The sequence below is a fragment of the Rhinopithecus bieti genome, unplaced genomic scaffold (genome assembly GCF_001698545.2).
Source record: "Rhinopithecus bieti isolate Rb0 unplaced genomic scaffold, ASM169854v2 scaffold_1618, whole genome shotgun sequence".
NCBI classification, from domain to species: Eukaryota; Metazoa; Chordata; class Mammalia; order Primates; family Cercopithecidae; genus Rhinopithecus; species Rhinopithecus bieti.
Window position 1 is genome coordinate 7,812,881 of NW_016803937.1, and position 10,176 is coordinate 7,823,056.

Consider the following 10,176-nt stretch of genomic DNA (forward strand, 5'->3'; position numbering starts at 1 on the left):
AAGGACCAAATGGAACAGAGGAAATTATGACCCGCTGGCCAGGGTGGATTTGTAACATAGGAATGCCACACCAATGTCCTGCATTCCTATTTCACAGAATAAGACTTTGAGCAAATAAAACAAATGCTGAAGCAGAGTTTTTGTTTGTGTATGACTATACTCCACAAAATTAGGCCATGCTGGAAATTCATTATATGTTTAGGGAACTATTCTCAAGGGAAAAATATTATTATAGACTAGTAACCTAATAATTGAACATATGTACACACACACATACACTCACACACACACACGGTCTTTTGCTCTGCCCTTCCAAAAATGTCTCACCTTTTTTTTATATTTTCAAATTCTCATAAATTTCTCCCTTTCTTTCTATTCTATTTGATTCAAGAGCTTCTTATTTGACTGTTAACAAAACCCTTGTGTTGTATTCCTCAGGAAGCTCATTCTTTCAGCTCTTGTCTGTCAAAGAGGTGGCATATGTTCCATTTAATGGAATTGCTACCAAGGGAAGGTAAAACAGTCTCCAAGAATTACGAAGCCATTCTCCTCAGACTCGTTAAGATTTGACCTTTTGGTAAGAGATAGTGTTTACTTAAAGGTGATATTATATGAGAACTTGGGAATGAATGTTGACTTCTTTCACCTGGGAAAAATGTGCAATAAAAATATAAGCACTGGCAAAGCCCTCAATACATGTATACATGCCAGGGAGTGTTACAAGTAATTGACATGTATCTATTAATTTGCTTTTTGTACCCACCCTTTAAAGTTGTTTTAAAATGCCATTAAAATAAAATAAAACATTTAATGTAGCCTTAAAATTCTGTTAAAAATAAAACAGAGAAATTGCAGAGCTGGAACACCCAGCTAATAAGTGAAAGAGCCAGGATTTGGACCCAGAAAATCTGGCTTTGCAGTCCTGATTTCACCTATTAGGTATATATGTTAAACTTCAGCAAGAGAGATTTTGATTAGGCAATGAAAAGACTCATAGACCTTGGGGAAATGTCCAGCTGAGGTGGTAATTTTTCTGATTTAAGGAGTCTAAAAAACTGCATATGATTCTCTTTCTGATGTAATTATAATATAGTCCATTCTCTCAGCAGGTAATTTTACTGGTTATTTCACTGGGTCCTCTCCACTACATTATGACAAGTAGTAGCACAAGTCACAATATTCTTTTCAGCTCTATCTCTCACTTCAACACTAGTTCTATTTCCAGCATCAATTCGGGCTGTATGGTTGACTTTCATCACAAACATATTTAGCTTCGTTAATAAATTTGAGACCTTTTTGTTACCCTCCCCTGGTTCTCTGCACAATGCAGGCAAGATAGCTCTACAAAATTTTGTACTTTTTAGTTATAAAGAAGTTCAAAATTTATTTTCTCAGGTATCCAGAGCAAGGTTTTTCAATATTCAATATTACTCTCAATAAGGCTACCATATGCATCAAAAAGGGGAATCCTGAGTTAGATCAATTTAACAGAACTGAGGACAGTGCAAAAGATATTAAACTCAGGGTTAAGTAAATTCTCATTAAAGGTAGTTCATTGATTCATTTTGTATAAGTACCAAAAACTCTTTTATAGAAATCAAAAATTACTCCTTTAACCTTGGTACATTTCCTGTAAATATATGCCTTGGGCACTAGGCAAGAAGGTATGGAAGGATAAGCTCTGGCTTTTCCTACTGGTAATAGAAAAATAGCTCAAAGAGCAGATATTTTGTTTTAGGTCATACTAAAAATAATAGATAAATAACATAGAAATGACTAGATAAATATGCATAGCTACACTGTGAGGGGCCCAAATAAATAAGCAAATACAACTCAATCAATAAGAGTTTGGTCAGGAAAAGGATCCAAGAGGAAATATGGTAAAGGATAAGGCAGTACTAAAGGAGACTGTAGGCCATAGGGGAAAACTGGCCCATGTGAAAGGATGAAATGTCCTTCCCACCTTCACCCCTCATATCACAGACAAAAAAAAGTCCAGGTGTTGGGACGGAACAATTGATTACAGTGTCATTTGGTATCAAGCTAATAGAGGGACACTTTATTCTGTAACCCATGGTCTGGAGGTCATATATTAGCAGAAGATGGTTGAAACATCCAAGATATTACAAGATATGTATTATAAGAAATTACAAGATATGTAAAGAAACAAAGAAGAAAGAAGAGGATTCTAAGGGGCTCACCTGTGGAATGATAATGAGGATCTTCCAACAGGTCAGAGCAATGAGGCCATATCCTCTCATACAGTGCAAAAGAGAGCCACAGCGACACAGCACACCACAGAACATGGTTTTGCATGGCCTCTACCTCTTTTCAATTTGAATGTATCACCAGAGAACGTATGCAAAAATAGGCTTGAATTTATTTGTAATCTTTGTGCATTCACCTCGGTGGGAATAATGGAGAAGTTAATATATAGTATCAAAAAGGAGTAACATCCTGACATCCTCTCCAACTCTGTCCTTGTCACCCCAACAGCAGGTAAATATCCCGTAACTGTGAAATACAGAGCAGAGAAGTTTTTGTTGCCTCCCCAGAAAATAATGTGAGACATATTTTGTGGTCCAAGGAAACAGTCTCTCATAGGATTTATAATTCAATCAAACTGCCAAAGAAATGTCTGTACTCCCATGTTCATTGAAGCATTATTTACAACAGCCAAGATATGGAATCAAACTAAGTGTCTCTCCACATAAGAATGGATAAAGAAAATGTGGTGTATATGTACACAATAGAACAGTATTCAGCCTTCAAAAAAGAAGGAAATTCTGTCATTTGCAACAACATGGATAAACCTGGAGGATATTTATGTTAACCACAATAAGCCAGGGACAAAAAGACAAATACCACATAATCTCACTTATATGTGGACTTTTTAAAAGTTGAATTCATAGCAGCAGAGAGTACAATGGTGGTTACCTGGAGCTGGGTAGGGGATGGGGAGTGAGTGAGAGAGATGTTGGTCAAAAGATAAAAAACTTCAGTTTGATAGGAGGAATAAGTGGTGATTATAGTTAACAACATTCTTAAAAACAGCTAACAGAGTAGATTTTGTTTTCTACCACAAAAAAAGATACATAATGTGAGATAATACATATGTTAATTAGCTGTATTTAGCCAATTCACAATGTTTGCATAATTCAAAATATGTTGTACATGGTAAAGACATACATTTTTACATTAATTAATTTTATACCATAATAGTTTAAAAAAAGAATTTCCAATTGAATCCTTTAATGTTTAAGACTGAGGCAAGAGTAAACAACTGCTGGAACTGCTTTGCTCAATGTTTCCTAAGTGCACATGGCCTACTTCTCATGCTTCCCAGTCATTTAGTCTCCATTTACTTCTTCACCTCAAGATATTTATTTAATTGGTACATTGGCTTTCATTAACACTGTGAACACTTTTCTCTGACTCTCCATAAGTAATGACATTTACAACTGCAGCAGCTCATTCTTTTCCTGATCTTCCTTCCAGAGAAATAATTCAATCTTTTCCTGCCATCAAACAAAGCATGCATCTTGGAAGTTTATGATTATGCACTCTAATCATCATATTGTCAAAAATAAGAAGCAAATCACTACAAAATGTCTCAATGTCTGTGTGGTAGAGTCAGATCTAGCCTATTCATTCTTTTTTCAGGTTACACTAGACATGGAACACAATAAATTCATGGTAGTGTTTTCTAATCCAAAAATCTTTGGCTCATGTCTCACGAGGAGTACAATCACAATGGCATACAGTTCTTCTATTTTTTATGTGAAAAAATTGGCAACTAGTTTGAGATATCAAACTCAAAATGGTTCATTTGTTCTGAATGAATTTCTCAGAACATATCCCCATCATTGGGCAATGCATGACTGTAGATAACTATTTGTTAAGCCTTTTATGTCAACTCTTTCTCCACTGAAGATAAGTTCCTTCTTCATTAGACACTGCTATAGGTGAAAATGTAGGGATAAATTCATTATTCAACTGAAATTTTAGGAATCATTAAGCTAGGATCAGACAAACCTCAATACTGTGACTTTTAAAATTTTATGGACAGTCTATGTGCAGGTACAATGTGAACGGCCCATGTTTTGTAAGCTGACTTTCTCTCAGTTTCAAAGTTTTATGGGCTTCCACTCCTGCAACCTCATAGTCCACTTCAGTCTTTAGTTTTCTTTATACATAATGTCCAGGTTTCCATAAAAAAAAAAAAATTACAAGATATGTAAAGAAACAATAAAATGTGTTCTAGACCAATAATCAAGAGGAAAATCAGTTAATAAAAATAGATACACAGTTTGGATGCCAGAACTATAAAATAAGAACATAGAAATGACTGATAAACTTGTATGGAAATCTATGCAAAATGATAAGTATAATAGGCAAAGCAATTTAAGAGAGATTTGCAAACTATAAAAGAAAACCAAAATAGAATCCTGAAACTAAAAAATAGATACCTGAAATAAAGTATTCACTGAATGTGTTTATAAGCATATTGGACACAAATAAACTTAAAACAGGACAGTAAAAATCACTCAAACTAAAGCACAGACAGAAAACTATTTAAAACAATGATTGAAGTGTAACAACAGTAAGTGGTCAAATATATAGTATTGCATTTTAGAAATAATGAAAAAATAGATAAAATAATGAAAGAATATAGAAATAGAAAGTAGAATAAGAATAAGAAATGAAAAAATATAGAAATAGAATATAGAAATAGAACGAATAAAAACGTTCTAAAATTGATTATGAATGTCAATTCAGAAGTTCAAAAAAGCCAGTAAACACCAAGTACGACAAATTGAAAACACACACACACACATACACACACAGACACACACATCTAAGAGTATCAAAGTAAAATGGCTTTAAACAAAGATAAAGAAAAAACTCATAAAAATAGCTAAAGACAAGACAGACTAATACAGGGGATAAATTACAAAAGTGAGTGATGATTTCCCATCAGAGACAAGAGAGACAAGAAGATAATACAACAACATCTTAAAGGACCGAAAGAAGAAAATTATCAAATCAGAATTCTAAATACATGAAAACTGGGACACTATTGCCAACATACATGCAACATTTAAAACATTCTAGGCAGGTTCTTCATGATGAAGGGAAATTACACCAGATGGAAAACTGAATCTACAGGAAGGAATGAAAATACCACAAAAGCTAAATATATGAAAACATATAAAACATTTTGTTTTCACAGCTATAAATATTTTGTTTCTCAAAGCTATAAATACTAAGTACCTATAATATCCTCAGCATTAATTTAGCATTGTATGAATGTGGGGAAAAATCAATAAATGGGAGAAATAAATGAGGAAATGGGAATGGAATAATAAGACATTAACTACTGTTAACGAAAATTTTTTTTTGTCACCCAGGCTGCTTCACCTTCCAGCCACTGCCCATGCCCAGGCCCCGCCCCTCCTCCTTACGAGAAAACGTCACGAACTTTGTCAGTGTCCCCCATAGACTCTCTGGGGCCAGACACTCAGTTTTTGGCCTCTGCTGCAGCCCTCATACTGTTCCAAGAGTGGCAGCGGGAACTGAGAGGCTCCTCCTCAAGCCTCGGTCATGATGGAAGTCCCAGCCACAGGGAACCATGAGCTCAGTGGTCTTGGAACTGCTCACTAAGTCAGTCCTTCCTTAGTCTCAAAGTCAGTAGTGGAGTCACAAAGCCCATGTATTTTGCCATCTAGGCCTTCTCCTGGTCTGTGGACTTATACCTGTGTGCTTGGTTGACAGGTCCAGTGGTTCCTCAGTCCACGACAGATGAGAAGGAGCTATATTGAAGGGCAAAGAGGATCCGTTGTTTGAATTTTCCTGAGAGCCTGGCTTAGTGCTGGGCCTGCTCCTAAACCTCATAACAATGAGGTTAGTACTTTTAGTCCCTGTTTTACAGGGATTAGAATAGACTGTTAAGGGGCAACTGAGAAAGAACAGAGAAGTGACAGCCAGAGGTTGAGAGGGGCCAAAAACCATAAAAGCAGACAGTGATCTGCCCCCACTTTGTAACCAGATGGTCCCTATCACAACCCTGGGTCAAAAAGAGAACAATTTGGCCTATAATGCTTATAACGTTAAAAGAAAGCAGAAAGGTGGGTAAATAAAAATCTTGGTGCAAAAAAAAAAAAGGAGAGGGGGAAAAAAAAAATTTTGGGGAAAAAAAAAAAAAAAAAAAAAAAAAAAAAAAAAAAAAAAAGTCTGCTCTTACCACTTCTGTTTATCGTTATACCAGAGCAATAAATAAGAAAAAAGGCATGAAGACTGGGAAGGAAGAAGCAAAAACTTTCATTCTTTGCATGTAGTTTGATTACATAGATATTCATAAAATATAATTATCAGAATTAATAAACAAAATTAAAGAGATCAGAAACTGAAAATCCAAAATTATTTATGTTTCTATATACTAATCACTTAAAACTGGAAAATAAACTTTTAAAATACCATTTAAAATTGAGCAAAATTGTAATACTATTTGTGATAACATCCTATTATTATTATAATATTGATAGAAATGTTTAATAATAGAACCTGTATGCTAAAATTACAAGAATATTGAGAGAAATTTAAGAAGACTTAAACAACTGAATTGAAATTCTCAGACATATTAAGACAAATTAAGAATTTATTTGTCTCCAGGTAGCTATATAAACTCAGAAACAATGCCAGACAAAATCCTACAGAAATGTTTCTACAAAATGACTAGCTGATTAGAATTCATGTTTAGAAATTCAGAAAAACTTCCAGAGTTAAAACAATCTGGAAGAAGTTGATGGAGATACAGTAGCTTATTCTAAGACTTATTCTAAAGCTACGATAGTTTTAAAAAGTGGTATAGGCATATGAATAAAAAATAAATCAACCGAATAGAATATACTCTAGAACTAGGGCCACATACATAAGATCAATTGATTTGCAACAAAGCTCCAAGATAATCTTCAGGAAAAAAAATATTTTTAACAAATGGTGCTAGAACAAGTGAATATTCATATGGGAAAAAAATGAGTTTCACCCCCCCCTATTTTATACTATACATGAAAATTATATCCCTGCCAAATGGATCAAAGACCTAAATGTAGACACTAAAAATGTAAGTTTTCTAGAAGAAAATATAGGAAATTGTCTTGTCTCTAAAAATTGCAAATATTTATTCAACAGAAAACACTAACCATATTGATAAATTTCATCAAAATTTAAAATTTTGTGCCTCAAAAGGCAAACCATTGTTTAGAATAAAACATTCTTAGTACATATGTACAACAAAGAACTTGTATCGAAAATATATATTTTGTAAATCTGCTAGACTTCAATAGTAAAATAAACAACCAGTTTAAAAATGAGCGAAAGACTTGGACAAATACTTCACTATAAAAATATTCAGATAGCCAATAAACATGTTAAAGGATGCTCAAACTCATTAGTCACTAGAAATACGAAAATTCAAACACCAAAAGAAAACTCCATGCATACTAAAAGAGCTAAAATTTGAGAGTGACAATACCAAGTGCTAGAGCAGAGAAACAGTAAACTAGAGCTCTCCTGTGCTTCTGTAGACAATGTAAAACATACAACCACTTTGGGAAATGGTTTACTATTTTCTTAGAAAGTTAAACTTGCTACATGACAAGTAATACTACCCCTAAGAATTTGATCTGGAGAAATGAAAACTTATGTTCACACAAAGATGTATACATAAATATTTAGAGCAACTGTATTCATAACAGTCCCAAATTGGGGACAACTCAAATACCCATCAAAACAAAACTAGTAAAATAAATAAATAAATACCTATGGATAAATACAATAGTATAGCTGTATCTCAAAAGCATTCTGTACAGTAAACAAAACTTGATACAAGGGTACATACTATATAATTATTTTTAGTATTAAAATAGCTATGCATCGCTTTAATAACAAATCATTGTAACTGAGTTCAAAATAAAGGAAAGGAGTTGCTTTATTTAGCTTCCAATTTCTGGGAGACTCAAGAATTGTAAGTGCTCTGGATAATAAAAGAAAATAAGACTGTGCTTACAGATCTTGTTCTGCCATATATGCCCTTTTTGTTACATGCAATGTACACATCAGGTTTTAAAAGGTACAACACTTCTACAACTGAGCATCACTTTCAGTAACTAAACAGGCAAAGAAATTACACTAAACATCAGCATCTGACAGTATTTTTTGGGAAAAACGTGACTAAAACGGGTTTAAATGAACACTATTAAATCACACCTAATATTTGATACTACATGACTCCATATAGATATATGATACAGTTATACAAAATGTATTAACATCAAAGAATATAACAAAAATTCAGATAGCAAACAAATCCTATCTTTTTTTACAGAAAATATTTTGAAGCATGCATGTAACTGCCCATTCTTTAAAAGAAAATCTACTGCAAGCAAAATTATCAACCTACAGAAAATCACACATAGCATTACTAAGCATATCTTCAAAAGTGTACAATATGCACACTTGGAAAATATAAAATTTAAAAAATTATAAGCAACAAGTGAGTTTCATACTTGCAAGAATGTAAAAGAAGTCCCATTTTAGCACTGTTGTATAAAGAATTGTCTTTTGCATCTAAGAGTTGTCCTCCTGTTGGGAACACACTTTACAAAATACCATGTTTTGAAACAAGATTAGAGAGCAAGATAAAGCATCTTTTAAAGCCTTTTTAGAATTTATGTATGTGAAAATTGAAGTCCAGTGAAAAGCATTTCCCACGGTCTTCAAATGTGCACCGAAACAGCTTCTCTCCAGTGTAAACCAGTTGGTGTAGTTTTAGTTTTGAGCTCTCAACGAAAGCTCTTCTACATTCTGTGCAGAAGTGGACTCCATGACTGTAGGTGTGCAGAATGTTTTCTCATGGCAGTTATCCTTGAACATCTTTGTGCAGCCTTGGCGAGGGCCAGCAATTGTTCATGGAGCATCATCTTTTAAATTTTTCTTGGCTTCATTCTGGCGAATTCTGCAATTGTTTGGGATCTGAGAGGTCAATGCCAGGTATTCCTCCAGGAGGAAGTTTCTTTCCTGTCATATACTCTGAATAATCAGAAGGTGAGTCCTCTCCAGTGAACTGTTTCTCAACCACTATTTTATGGTTAGTATCTTTTTGTTTTCACCTGAGTACCACATGGTGACAGAGAACTCGCCCTCCAGGTTCCTGATCTGCACCCGCTTCTGCCCTCACTTCTTGTTGCCCAAGATGGTGCCATATCCACCCTTGCCAGCCTCCACCATGGTGACCAGGGCCTGCTCGAGGTAGTGGTGGTGGTTGCTGCTGGCCAGCTCTGGCACCAGGATGAGTATCTGATTCCCCATCCAATTCATCACCACCCGCCACCTCCTGGCATGTCTGCACCAGGATCACCTCCTGGTCGTGGTGCACCTGGGTGAGGTTGTCGTGAGGAATGGCTGCAGCAGATCCTGGCCAAATGGTGTGGGGAGGGGTGGTTATGGTTGTGGTGGTGGTGGTAGTGGTGGTGGTGGTGGCTGGCCTGCCTATGGCCACCCCTGCCACCGTCTTCATTGTCCTCCTCCTCACCCACCATCATGGTCTCAATAGTCTTCACCAGGATGGTGTCCACCTTGATCTAGTGCAGCTCCAGGATCTCAGCCAGCATCTCTGAGCCATCTGTGCCCATGTAGAGGGTGTTGTCCAGTGGCCTGGGCTCCTCAGCTGTGGTGGCAGGCAAGGAGGTGGCCAACTGTGAGGAAGGAAGCTTAATTTTTATAAAGATCTAGAACAGGGAAAGTGAAGTTATGGTAATAGTAATCAGACTGTCTCAGAACAGGGGATATGGTAATTTCCTGCAAAGAGGGATGCAAGAGACATTTTGAGATGATGGAAGGACTGTATGTCTTGAATAGGGTGCTAATAATGTGGGTGTACACATTTGTCAAAAGTCATTGAGGGGTTCTCATATTCTGTGCATTTTACTATGTATAAATTATACTTCAATAAAGTGATTAAAAATTTGACATAGATAAATAGATCAAGCTATGAGTAGATATTCGTCATACAAATAGGCCCCAGGTCAATTCCCCAGATGTGTATACCTAAACTCTTTGGACCTTTTGTCTGGGGTCCTTGTTTTTCTCCAATGCTTTGAAAAGGCAATTTCCCAT

At 35.5% G+C, this 10,176-nt stretch overlaps 1 pseudogene; it reads right to left on the reverse strand.

The window, feature by feature from the left end:
• Window positions 1–8,722: 8,722 nt before the first annotated feature.
• LOC108520062 (transcriptional repressor protein YY1 pseudogene) lies at window positions 8,723–9,369 on the reverse strand (annotated as a pseudogene).
• Window positions 9,370–10,176: the final 807 nt, after the last annotated feature.